Genomic DNA, 13,485 nt, shown 5'->3' on the forward strand with positions numbered 1-13,485 from the left:
GTACAAAAACAATTTTTAAAATAATAAAAATAAAGTGGAGCAAAAAATGACACCCAAAAGACACACCCATAATGGCTCATCCATCGTACTCATTTATAAACTATGAAAATATGCTTTACTCCTTCCATACTGTTAACCATTAATTACGCGATTTTCATCAGCATTGATCACGGATGTTGGCTCACGGGGCCAAAGCACTGATGATGCATATACCAAAAAGATTATAAATGTAATCATTTGTACAATAAATTGGCTCGTTTGGATTTTGTGGAATAACATATAAATTTGTTTCATCCACAATTTTTTTATATAATTTCATCAATGAGGAAATATTTTAAAAATTTGTACAATGTAGATAGCTGTAGGACTGACTGGTGTAAATTGTCCTTTCCTGTGAATGGGAACTTCCTGGGAGAGAAAGGAAAACTTTGCTTTTTCAATAAAATGCGACGTTTTTTTATATTTCTTGTATTGGTAACAGGAATTTTAGTTTGAATTTCTGGAAGTTCAAAAGATCTATGGTAATATAAGGTCTATGCTAATACAAGAATTCAAATAATTGGGGATAATGAAGAAACAAAGATTATTAATTTAGGAGTTCGACAAGGTTGCAGCCTTTCTTCTCTGCTTTTTGATATATACATTGACAACATTATACAATAATGGAGAAAGAAACTGAAGAACTTTACATATAACTTCAACCAAAAAGATTAAATTATGACTTTGTTATTCGCAGATGCCCAAGTGTTAATTTTGAATAATGAAGATGGACTCCAGTGAGCTGCCTACAAACTATACTAAACGTACCAGATATATAATACGTCAATAGCAATACAAAAAACTAAAGCCATGGCTTTCTGTGGAGAAAAATTCAGTAAGAACAAAAATAATTAGAGCGAGTAGATAGATTCAAATTTCTACGAACCATGCTGTTGTACAGCGGAGACCTAGATCAAAAAGACAAAATTGAGAAATTTAACTACTTAAATGGCACTATCAGAAGAGCCCTCCAACATAAAGCAAGAACCGGAACATATATAAAATTTTATAAAGTTATGTCGGTACCAAAATTACTATATGGGAGTAAATCTTGGGTAATGAAAAAGAAAGATAAAATAAGATTACAAGCCAATGAAATGAAATTCCTGAGGTACATAGCAGGATACACCAGAAATACAAGTATCAGGAAGGAATTAAATATTTTTGATATAAGCAGTAAAGTGGAGGAATACCGATAAAAACAGATATCCCATCTGTTATGAATGGACAAATCAAGATTACCACTACACTTTTGGTGATATACTCTGCAAGGTAAAAGATGCATCGAAAGACCTGCAAAATGGTGAAAGGACCAGGTATAGCTGCAACAGACTGAGGGAAAGCCTAATGCATGACGAAGAAGAATTCCAGGATAACTATCGCTATCTGGAGATTAAAGGCTTTGGACGTTTATTTTGGATCTTCATCAGAATTGTCCAATTCCACCCCTTCTTTACTCTCAGAAGGGCAAACCATCACCATAAATTCATCTCATGTCAAAACCTTATGTTTTCTATTATCCCAATACACAACGGAATCCATCACAGTAATGCTTTGTCAACAAGTGTACAGGAAACAAATGTGCTTGAACACCATGAAGACATATTCACCATTGTTACTGCATCACATATTATAAGATGGTGCTTCATGCTAAAACTGAAGTTTCTGTATACACGACAAACGTAAGTCATATAAATTGACAGTGGCATCGACTAGTGGCAAATTCTTGCACTCAGTTTTAGATATGCAGCATTACAGTTGTGTAAAGGGAACTTTAATGTTAAACTAGCAAAGATACCTGAGAAAATTTTGTTTAATTCCACTTTGCAGATATGCAAAGCTACGTAGTGAAGGGTTAACTTGATTAGGCTTTGTCTACAACATATTAATATTTCTGTAACTTTATGAAAGTGTTAACACATTTTTATAAGAAAGGTAATGTGGAGCAATAAAATAAGGAATACACATTTCAGAGCATTTTATAGTATGAAAACATAGCACAACTCATAAGAATGCAATTACATGTGAAATATATAAGAAAAGTAAAATAAAACACTGGAAAGTCTAGGTTAAAATACTTACAACATTAGCAAGGTATCTTTTGGTCCATCATAATATTAGCAAAGCAATACAGTGATCCTCACTGCAAAGACGAAATGTTGGGTTTCAGACAGGCACAACAAAAAGACTGCTAAAAATTTGGATTTCCACCAAAATCTTGTTCCGAAAAGGAAAAAAACACATAGACACACACATTCAAAGAAGCAATCACACATGACTACTATCTCCTGCAGCTGTAACCAGACTACAACTGTCACTTTGAACGAAAGCAGCAATCAGGAGTGAGGCAGGGAAATGGGAGGGGTTCAGGGAATGGGAATGGGTGGGGCGGGGGGTGATAGGGGAGAAGACCATTGCCTGGTGGAACAAGCAGGGCCTACGTAGATGGCACGACAAGACTGCCAGGAATAGTTGTCAGGAGGCTGTGGCGCAGGGAGTTAGGGGACGGTGGGGTCAGCAGGAAACGAAGCACAAAAGAGAGGAGCAGGTAAGGAGAAAAGTCATGCTAGTGTGTTAATGGAGAGCAACACACAGTGAGGGTGAGTTAACTGTTGGGTCGTCAGTGTAGGGACTGGTGGTTACTGTGGATTGAGGCTGGGATAGTTTTGGTAGTGGATGTGGATTATAAGGATAACTGCCATCTGCACAGTTCAGAAACCTGTTGGTGGAGAGGAGCAGCCAGATAGCTCGCCTTCTGAGGCAACCATTGAAGCATGTTATGTTCAGTTACATGTTAAGCTACAGGATGGTCAACTTTTCTCTTGGCCACAGTTTGGCAGTGGCCACTCATCCTGGTGGACAGCTGAATGATAGTCAGACCAATATAAAAAGCTGTGCAACAATGGCAGCAGAGCTGTTATATTACACAGCTGCTTCCAAAGGTGGTTCAGCCTCTGATGGTGTGGGGTAAGCCTGTGACAGGGCTGGAGTAGGAAGTGCTGGGTGGCTGGATTGGGTGGGTCTTGCACCCTAGTCTTCCACAGAGAAATGATACCTGTGGCATGGGACTGGGTTTGGGAGTGGCATAGGGATGGACTGTGGAGGTGGGATGGGTGACAGTACACCATTTCAGTAGGGGTGGGAAGGATCTTATACAGGGTGAAAAGTATTTAAACCGACAAACTCTGGGAGGTTGTAGGGGACATCAAAACACATATTTTTCCCTAAAGTAATTTTTTCCTATGAGGAGTATTTAAACCAGTAGAGGAAGATTTCTCTGGCAGCAAATTAATTAAACCAATAAACACTTTTCCATTTTTTTTATCACCAAGAGACAACAACTAGGTAGCAGATATGGCCCAATTAAACAGTCCCCAACAACACCCACCCACACGTTAACGAAGAACCGCACTTGATGGATGCTAGTAACTGTGGCATGTGGGTTATCCTCGCTCCAAACATGCAAACTGTGCATGTTGAAGACTCCATCACCCCCAAACGTTGTTTCATCGGTAAACAACACAGAGGATGGAAATGTAGGATGCATTTCATACTATTCCAGGTACCACCGTGAAAACTGTGCTCTGGGTGGATAATCAACTGGTTCCAGGTTGTGGACACGCTGTAAGTGAAATTGACGTAGCAATTGGCTCTCGAAGGACTGTTCTTACATTTGTCTGATTTGTCCCCATGTTACGTGCAATTTGCACGAGTGCTGATTGAAGGATCCCGCTCCACATGATGCAAGACAGCTTCCTCAACTTGCAGCCTTCTTACCGTGCAATGGCGTCCCTGTCCAGGTAATCTGCTAAATGACCCGGTTTCACGCAGACGTTGGTACACAGCAGCAAAGTCCGTATGATACTGGATACGGCGATTAGGACATTGTTACTGATAAACCTGCTGTGCAGCTCGGTGCACTACTGCACTGGTGGACAACAGTTGCCTACAACTGAAGAGCGAAATACGCTCTCTAACAACTGAAGATCATAATACGACCTCTAACAACTGAAGAACGTAATATGGCCTCCACCGGTTTAAATAATCCCCATAGGAAAAAATGACATTCGGGAAAAATATTTGTTTCGATGTCCCCTACAACCTCCCAGAGTTTGTCGGTTTAAATACTTTTCACCCTGTATAGGATGTCCCTCATTTCAGGGCATGAGGATAGATAATCAAAGCACTGACAAAGATATGGTTCAGTTGTTCCAGTCCGGAGTGGTATTGGGTGATGAAGAGGGTGCTCCATTGTAACTGGTTCTCAGGGTTTTTTGTGGGAGGATTGGAGGTGTGTGGGAATATGGCAAGGGCACTGTATTTACAGACTATGTCCGAGGGATAGCTTTGGTCTGTGTAGGTCTTTGTTATATATTCAGCGTAGTGGCCAAGGGAGTCCTTGTCATTGCAAATATGCCATTCCTGGATGGCCAGATTTTAAGGGAGAGGTTTTTGATGTGGGAAGGGATGACAGCTGCTGAAACACACGTATGTTGTTGGTTGGTGGGTTTAATTTATACAGAGGTGTGGCTGGAGCCACCAGGGAGCAAGGGGTCAGTGTCCAGGAAGGTGGGACACTGGATTGAGGAGGAACAGGTGAAGAGGAAGGGAGAGAAGGTGTTGAGGTTGTGAAGATATGAGGATAGGATGCCTTGGCCCTGAGTTCAGATCATGAAGATATCATCAATGAACCTAAGCCACACCAGGGTTTTCGGAGGCTAGAAAAGTTTCCTGTAAATGACCCATAAACAGTTTGGCATAGAAAGGTGTCCTGCAGGTCCTCATGGCTGTGCTGCAAATTTGTTTTGTATACTTTCCCTTCAAAGGAGAATTAGTGTGTTATGAAGAAGTTAGTATGGTGTATGAGAAATAAGGTAGTGGGTTTGGAGTCTGAAGGATGCTGGGAAAGGTAGTGTTCATTCAGCGGCGCTAACTTTTAAAAAATATTGGGGTGGCCCCCAGGGGTCTTGGCCTGGAAAGTTTTCTAAATTATAGATGAAAAATATTGAGTTTTAAAGTTTTTTTTAATCATTTTAGGGTCATACGATCAACATTAGAACCCCAAAAATTGGGCTCTCAATAAGTTGACACTCTGGGAAACTCATCAAGCCTGACATATTTTGTGTTTTCGAAAAAAGAAACACGGTATTTTTGTAAAAAGCTAATTTAATTTACAGTAATAATCATGCTTATAGACTATTACAGAGCAGTGAATATATAGCTCTGAAAAGACTGAAACTATATTTAAATAAATCCTAAACTATCATTAAAAGAGTAAAACATAAAATATTTCTATCACACACTAATAGCGCTTTGATTAATAAATGAAATAGGTAATTGGAGCTTTCTTTGAATAAGGCTCAGGGTTCATTAAATAAAAACAATAACTCAAAGTTAATGCTTTAATGCAGTTAATAAAGTTAATACAGTATGCCTAATACTTTCAGTCAAAAAGTATGTAAATAGTGGGTTTTAATTGGGTCTTAAACCCTAAAATTTTAGCATTTGAAAATAATTAATACAGTACTATAGTAATACAGTTCTAAACAAGTAATAATATTTTGAAACTGAAAATTTAACATTATGTATGTATTTAAACTCCCTATATTATAAAGATTTTTAGTATTGCTCTAAACACCATTATTAGGACTAGAGTGTCTTTAGAAAGGTGCAAATGTCAACCGTCTGAGTGGATTACTGTATATGAAGTCGTTGGTGACTGGTCAGATATCCAATTCATCCAAAATATCTCGGTGGACATGAACAGTCAAGTTGTTTAGCCGCTTCTATCCCATTGTTGATCTGGTATATAACTTCAGAAGTCTAAGGGTACTAAATGACCCTTCTGCTGTTGCTGTTATGATTGGAACTACTTGGAGAAGTTTAATCCACTTCACTACTTCACATAACATTTCTCCAACTGCAGGCTTTTGTGCAATGTACTTTCTTACATCAGGCATGTTTTTTAAGATCAGTTGTTTTTTTATTATCAATATCTGCTAACATATTCAAGTGTAAGCGCAATCTGTCAATGTCTAGGTCATTTTTGAAAAACTCAGTTAATTTTTCCAAATCTGTTTCACCACTGTTTACTAAAAGCAAGCACTCATGTTCAACTGCAATGACCTTTACCTTTGTGAGTCCAATCGAAGCAAACCACTTGGTAATGTAAGATTGCACCATTTCACAAACTTCAAAGTAAATAGCTTTTTAGCATTCCTTTGGGGGGTTGACATTGTGCGATAAGCTGGCTTTGTTGTTTTCATACTTCTTTGGTATACTTCACTCCCAAGGAAACGAAGGACCATCAACTTGTGAAGGTTTTTCTTTTAAACACAATTCCCAAAAGTGTTCAAAGCTATCACACCTTCAATTCAATATACAAACAATATACAAATCAACCCTCATTATGTTTTACAGATCAGCAAACACGAAGATGAGGGCATTGAATTTTTTCTCTGACATCCTCAACTTGGTCCATTGCATGGCAATAAAGATGAAAAAAGAAATAAGTCTTGAATAATAACATTGACTCAAGGTAACCTGCAGTGCTGGCCCACCGGCTCCAGACTTTACCCGAAGGTTCGTGCACTGGGACAAATTATAAGTGTGCCCACAGCACTGTAACACTATCATGATTAACACCACTCGTTTTCAGTTAACCTGCTTACTACTGTAATAATTATTTGCTTTAACTCATTACTGAATGTATTTTAAAAGGTAACTATCAACAAACAAGGAAAATTAAAAATTCCAACATAATTTTGTCATTTTACAAAGCATAATATAACTAATACATTTCTTAAATTATTGGGGGGGGGGGGCTTAAACCTCCTCCCCCCCCCCCCCCCCCCCCCCAAACGAATTTCTGAGAGGGCTCTGGCCCCCTCAGGTCCCATGAAGTCGGCACCTGTGTGTTCATTAGTGACAAGACTGCAGGCATGACGGATGTTGGTGTATAGGGAAGTGGCATCAGCAGTGATGGATACAGATCCAGTGGGTAAAAGTGAGGGTGTGGTTGAGAGTTGGTGAAGGAAGTGGATGGTATCTTTGATGTGGGAGGCTAGATTTTGCACAAATAGTTGGAGGGCCAAAATTCTTTCAGTGGGGGCACAATAGCCAGCTGCAATTGGGCATCAAAGATTGTTGGATTTGTGGATTTTGAGGAACGTGTGGAAGGTGGGTGTGCAGGATGTGATAGGGGTGAGGGGGGAAATGGATTCAGGGCTGAGGTCCTGGGAAGGGCCTAGGGCTGTAAGCAGGTGTTGGAGGTTACGTTGGACTTCTGAGATGGGATCACTCTGGCAGAGTTTGTAGATGGAGGGCTAAGACAGTTGGTAGAGGCCTTCCACCAAGTAGTCACAGGGTGGAACATTTGTCTGTGGGTATGTTGATTAGGCCAGGATTTGTTTTGAGACTGTATGGCCTTCCTTTAGTCTGCTGAAAGATTGGTTTTCTTAGGAGAGGACATGGGGAAGAAATTCCTGGAAGAAGACCGGGCGGTGTTATGTGGGAGGGTAGGATCACGGTTGAATAGTGTTATAAACTCGGAGAGGCAGGTTCAATATTGGGATTAGGTTGGCCTTGGCTGGAGTGATTGGTGCTTCCATTGCAGGGAGCGGGTAAAGAAGAGTAGGTCTTTGACAGGTCCAACATGGTTAAATTTGGGTTTAGGGCAAAATGTGGGACCTTTGGATCTACATCTACATGACTACTCTGCAATTCACATTTAAGTGCTTGGCAGAGGGTTTGTCGAACCACAATCATACTATCTCTCTACCATTCCACTCCCTAACAGACCGCGGGAAAAACGAACACCTAAACCTTTCTGTTCGAGCTCTGATTTCCCGTATTTTATTTTGATGATCATTCCTACCTATGTAGGTTGGGCTAAACAAAATATTTTCGCATTTGGAAGAGAAAGTTGGTGACTGAAATTTAGTAAAAAGATCTCACCGCGCCGAAAAACGTCTTTGCTGTAATGACTTCCATCCCAATTCGCATATCATATCTGCCACACTCTCTTCCCTATTACATGATAATACAAAACAAACTGCCATTTTTTGCACCCTTTCGATGTCCTCCGTCAATCCCACCTGGTAAACCGAGCGAGGTGGCGCAGTGATTAGCACATTGGACTCGCATTCGGGAGGACGACGGTTCAATCCCGTCTCCGGCCATCCTGATTTAGGTTTTCCGTGATTTCCCTAAATCGTTTCAGGCAAATGCCGGGATGGTTCCTTTGAAAGGGCACGGCCCATTTCCTTACCAATCCTTCCCTAACCCTAGCTTGCACTCCGTCTCTAATGACCTCGTTGTCGACGGGACATTAAACACTAACCACCACCACCACCCACCTGGTAAGGATCCCACACCACGCAGCAATATTCTAACAGAGGATGAATGAGTGTAGTGTAAGCTGTCTCTTTAGTGGACTTGTGGCATCTTCTAAGTGTCCTGCCAATGAAACGCAACCTTTGGCTCGCCTTCCTTACAATATTATCTATGTGGTCTTTCCAACTGAAGTTGTTCGTAATTTTAACACCCAGGTACTTACTTGAATTGACAGCCTTGAGAATTGTACTATATATCGAGTAATCGAATTCCAACGAATTTCTTTTGGAACTCATGTGGATCACCTCACACTTTTCGTTATTTAGCGTCAACTGCCACCTGCCACACCATACAGCAATCTTTTCTAAATCGCTTTGCAACTGATACTGGTCTTCGGATGACCTTACTAGACGGTAAATTACAGCATCATCTGCGAACAAACTAAGAGAACTGCTCAGATTGTCACCCAGGTCATTTATACAGATCAGGAACAGCAGAGGTCCCAGGACACTTCCCTGGGGAACACCTGATATCACTTCAGTTTTACTCGATGATTTGCCATCTATTACTACGAACTGCGACCTTCCCGACAGGAAATCACGAATCCAGTCGCACAACTGAGACGATACCCCATAGGCCCGCAGCTTGATTAGAAGTCGCTTGTGAGGAACGGTGTCAAAAGCTTTCCGGAAATCTAGAAATACGGAATCAACTTGAGATCCCCTGTTGATAGCGGCCATTACTTCATGCGAATAAAGAGCTAGCTGCGTTGCACAAGAGCGATGTTTTCTGAAACCATGCTGATTACGTATCAATAGATCGTTTCTTTCGAGGTGATTCATAATGTTTGAATACAGTATATGCTCCAAAACCCTACTGCAAACCGACGTCAATGATATAGGTCTATAGTTAGATGGATTACTCGTACTACCCTTCTTGAACACTGGTGCGACCTGCGCAATTTTCCAATCTGTAGGTACAGATGTATCAGTGAGCGAGCAGTTGTATATGAGTGCTAAGTAGGGAGTTATTGTATCAGTGTAATCTGAAAAAGGAACCAAATCGGTATACAATCTGGACCTGAAGACTTGCCCGTATCAAGCGATTTGAGTTGTTTCGCAACCCCTAAGATATCTACTTCTAAGAAACTCATGCTAGCAGCTGTTCGTGTTTCAAATTCTGGAATATTCCATTTGTCTTCCTTGGTGAAGGAATTTCGAATGGGACCGAAACATCTATGTGGCTGAGGATTTTGATGGAAAGGTTAAGAACAATGTCTTGGGATTGTTTTGGTTCTGGATTTAGTGGAGTTGGTAGGCAGTTTGGGCTGATATGTCAAGTTGAAAGGGCCAGCTAGGCAGGATCTGGGTGCTACGAGGGCTTTACAAGAATGAACAATGTGGGTAGGATAAGGGATGGGTAGTGGTGCCCAAATGCAGCATGTTGGATAACTTAAGGTGGTGGCAAGTGTCTGAAATGCTCTTCCAGGTGTTGGGATTAAATTTCAGAGATGTGCCATATGTAGTTGGGATTGCACAGCAGCAGTATCTTGTGGATGAAGCAGAGGTGTTTCGGGGCAGTACCAGGTTAGTGAGGGCCAGGGGCTGGCATAATCTGAAAAGGTCACTGTGAAAGGAGAAGGTGGGATCCAGAGAAAGGACAACATGTAAAGAACAGGTGTGGGACTGTGTTTTAGACAGGGAAAGGGATCCTTTTCTGAACTGGTGCAGAAAGATGGAGCAGGTATCAATTGTGGCAAAGATGACATAGGGAAATAGGAAATGACGGAGTAAATGGACATATGAAGGCATTAGGTGGTTGTGAAAGGAACTGGACATCAAAAAGACACACAAAAGTAAGTGCAGGCATGCACAAATATGTACAACTATTAAAAATACATGAAAATAAACAATAATGCGTAAAAAGGCCAGAAAAAAAGAAATGGATGAGGTATGGGAATATGTGCGTTTTGGGATAAAGGGAAGGAAGACGGGAAATGGGATTGGTCAGCTGAGGTTCACAAATTTGTGTGGAAAATAACACACAAAAATACAAGGGGATGAGGGCAGGAATGTGATCAATAGGGATGGTGATAATTGGCGGGAAGAATTTGGGGCATGAGATGCTGCACCAACAGCCCAAGCACTCATGTAGACTTATGTTGTGTGTGGATGAGACAGATACAGTGTGGTTTGGAACTCAAGGCATATGCAGTTTGGAAGAGGATGAAAAAAATGAAGGAAAGAAGAGGAGAAATAATTGACATTGAGAAGACTAATGCTTTAAAGAATAGCAACAACAAAAAATCATAGGACTGTAGGATGGAAGACTAACTGTTAGGCAAAATGAAACAATGCATAGACCATGTTGGAAAATCAACAATATTAGGAAAATGATAGATTGATACTCGTCATGAAGATGACATGTTGACTTACAGACAGGTACAACAAAAGACTGTTTCACATCTAGGTTTCAGCCAAAGTTTTTTCAAAAAAGGAAACATACACATACACACAAGCCTGAACACCTCATGCACTTCAGGAGACTGTGTGCAAGGAAGTGCGGATTGGGAGCAGCAGAAAATTGGGAGCGGGAAAGGAAAGGATGAGGGAAGGGGAAAAGATGGATGGGTACACTGGTGGAGAGCAGCCTATGATGAGAGTGAGGGGATGTGAAAAGGGAGAAGGTGATAAGACAGAGGAGGCAGAAATTGTTGGATGGAAGCTGTGGGGACAGCAGGTTACCATAGTTTGAGGCTTCTACCTTTAAGCTCTACCAGAATGATTTAGTCCTGAAGTCCAACATAACTTCAAATCCCTGCTTAAAGACTTAGGCCCTGCCCAGAACCTCTCCCCTGAATCTATTTCCCTCCAAAGCCATATGAAATTCCACACACCCAACTTCTACATGGTCCTCAAAGTCCACTGATCCCACAATCCCTGGATGCCCTATTGTAGCTTGTTATTGTGCTCTCACTGAAAAAATTTCAGCCTTCATTGACTAACACCTCCATTCAATTGCCCAAACTCCAGCCTCCCATGTCAAGGTACCGACCACTTCCTTCACTGACTCTCTGTCATGCCCAGCCCTTCACCTTATGAATTTCTGTTTATCACTACTGACGCGACTTCCCTGTACACCAGCATCCCTCATGCCCCTTGTCTTGCTTCTATTGAACACTACCTTTCCTAATGTTCTGCGGACTCCAGACCTAATACCCCACTCCTCATACATCATACGTCTTGCTAACTTTATCCTAGCACACTACTACTTCTGCTTTGAAGGGAAGGTGTACACACAAACCTATGGCACAGACATGGGTACCCTCCTATGCCAAACTGTTTATAAGCCATCTTGAGGAAACTGCCCTAGCCTCCCAACACCCTGAACTGCTGGTCTGGTTCAGGTTCACTGATGATATCTTCATTATCTGGACTGAGGGCCAAGACACTCTGTCCTCATTGGTTCACAGCCTCAATAACTTCTCTCTCTTCCAATTCACCTGGTCCTCCACAACCCAATGTTCCACTATCCTGGACGTTGTCTTCCTCCTCTGTGATGACTCCAGCCACACCTCAGATCACATTAAACCCACCAAACACCAATAGTACCTGCATCTTGACAGGTGCCATCTTTTCCACACCGAAAGTTCCTCCCATACAGACTGGCCATCTGGGGACAGAATATTTTCAGTGACAAGAACCCCCTTTGCCATTATGCTGAAGATCTAACCAAGACCCGCACAGACTGGAACTATCCCCCAGACCTGGTCTCCAAATAGATTTCCCTTGCCATATTCCCACACACCTCCAATCCTCCCAGAAACCCCAAGATCTAGTTACAACAAAGCACCCTCTTCATCAACCAATACCACTCTGGACTGGAAGAACAGAACCACACCTTTGTCAGTACTTTGATTAACTACCCTCATGCCCATGAACCATGGACCTTGCCGTTGGTGGGGAGGCTTGCGTGCCTCAGCGATACAGATGGCCGTACCGTAGGTGCAACCACAACGCAGGGGTATCTGTTGAGAGGCCAGACAAACATGTGGTTCCTGAAGAGGGGCAGCAGCCTTTTCAGTAGTTGCAGGGGCAACAGTCTGGATGATTGACTGATGTGGCCTTGCAACATTAACCAAAACGGCCTTGCTGTGCTGGTACTGCGAACGGCTGAAAGCAAGGGGAAACTACAGCCGTAATTTTTCCCGAGGACATGCAGCTTTACTGTATGATTAAATGATGATGGCATCCTCTTGGGTAAAATATTCCGGAGGTAAAATAGTCCCCCATTCGGATCTCCGGGCGGGGACTACTCAGGAGGATGTCGTTATCAGGAGAAAGAAAACTGGCATTCTACGAATCGGAGCATGGAATGTCAGATCCCTTAATTGGGCAGGTAGGTTAGAAAATTTAAAAAGGGAAATGGATAGGTTAAAGTTAGATATAGTGGGAATTAGTGAAGTTCGGTGGCAGGAGGAACAAGACTTCTGGTCAGATGACTACAGGGTTATAAACACAAAATCAAATAGGGGTAATGCAGGAGTAGGTTTAATAATAAATAGGAAAATAGGAATGCGGGTAAGCTACTACAAACAGCATAGTGAACGCATTATTGTGGCCAAGATAGATACAAAGCCCACACCTACTACAGTAGTACAAGTTTATATGCCAACTAGCTCTGCAGATGATGAAGAAATTGAAGAAATGTACGATGAAATAAAAGAAATTGTTCAGATAGTGAAGGGAGTCGAAAATTTAATAGTAATGGGTGACTGGAATTCGAGTGTAGGAAAAGGGAGAGAAAGAAACATAGTAGGTGAATATGGATTGGGGCTAAGAAATGAAAGAGGAAGCCGCCTAGTAGAATTTTGCACAGAGCACAACTTAATCATAGCTAACACTTGGTTTAAGAATCATGAAAGAAGGTTGTATATGTGGAAGAACCCTGGAGATACTACTAGGTATCAAATAGATTATATAATGGTAAGACAGAGATTTAGGGAGCAGGTTTTAAGTTGTAAGACATTTCCAGGGGCAGATGTGGACTCGGACCACAATCTATTGGTTATGACCTGTAGATTAAAACTGAAGAAATTGCAAAAATGTGGGA

The sequence above is a fragment of the Schistocerca gregaria genome, chromosome 3 (genome assembly GCF_023897955.1).
Source record: "Schistocerca gregaria isolate iqSchGreg1 chromosome 3, iqSchGreg1.2, whole genome shotgun sequence".
Taxonomy (NCBI): Eukaryota; Metazoa; Arthropoda; class Insecta; order Orthoptera; family Acrididae; genus Schistocerca; species Schistocerca gregaria.